Source organism: Etheostoma spectabile, chromosome 24, assembly GCF_008692095.1.
Source record: "Etheostoma spectabile isolate EspeVRDwgs_2016 chromosome 24, UIUC_Espe_1.0, whole genome shotgun sequence".
Classification (NCBI taxonomy): Eukaryota; Metazoa; Chordata; class Actinopteri; order Perciformes; family Percidae; genus Etheostoma; species Etheostoma spectabile.
Window position 1 is genome coordinate 2,219,092 of NC_045756.1, and position 458 is coordinate 2,219,549.

At 36.9% G+C, this 458-nt stretch overlaps 1 protein-coding gene across 1 annotated transcript in view; it reads right to left on the reverse strand.

The window, feature by feature from the left end:
* LOC116674189 (N-chimaerin) overlaps nt 1-458 on the reverse strand; it is a 20,618-nt gene that overhangs the window by 570 nt on the left and 19,590 nt on the right. The gene's annotated exons all lie outside the window — the stretch shown is intronic.

A 458-nucleotide genomic window follows, 5' to 3' on the forward strand; every position in this document is an offset into this window, starting at 1 on the left:
AGTCTCATGCTCTACCGACTGAGCTAGCCGGGCATGCAGCTTGAGGAAAAGTCCAGTAATTTTGTAATGTCCAATGCCAAATTGAGGAAGCGAAAATCTGCTTTGTTGTTCAGTCCCTGGTAAATAACCAGACACAAAAAGAGTTTCTTTCCAAAAAGCCATCATTCATATTTTACTTAAAATAAAATCCCCTTGCAGAAACCCTGTAACACAACAACATTCACTGTATCTATAAATAGGGCTGCACAACATCAAATTGCAGCAATATAGACATATACAAAAGACGATTCTTTGTGTTGGTTGAAGGTAAAGATTATAAGAAAACTGCGCTTTAGAATTTAAGTGTCACTTTTTAAGTAGTGCCTTTTATATTTAATTCAATGTTCAAAAAAGGACAGCAAAGTCAAATACATAACAAATCAAAACACTTGCCCCGTGTGAGGCTCGAACTCACGACC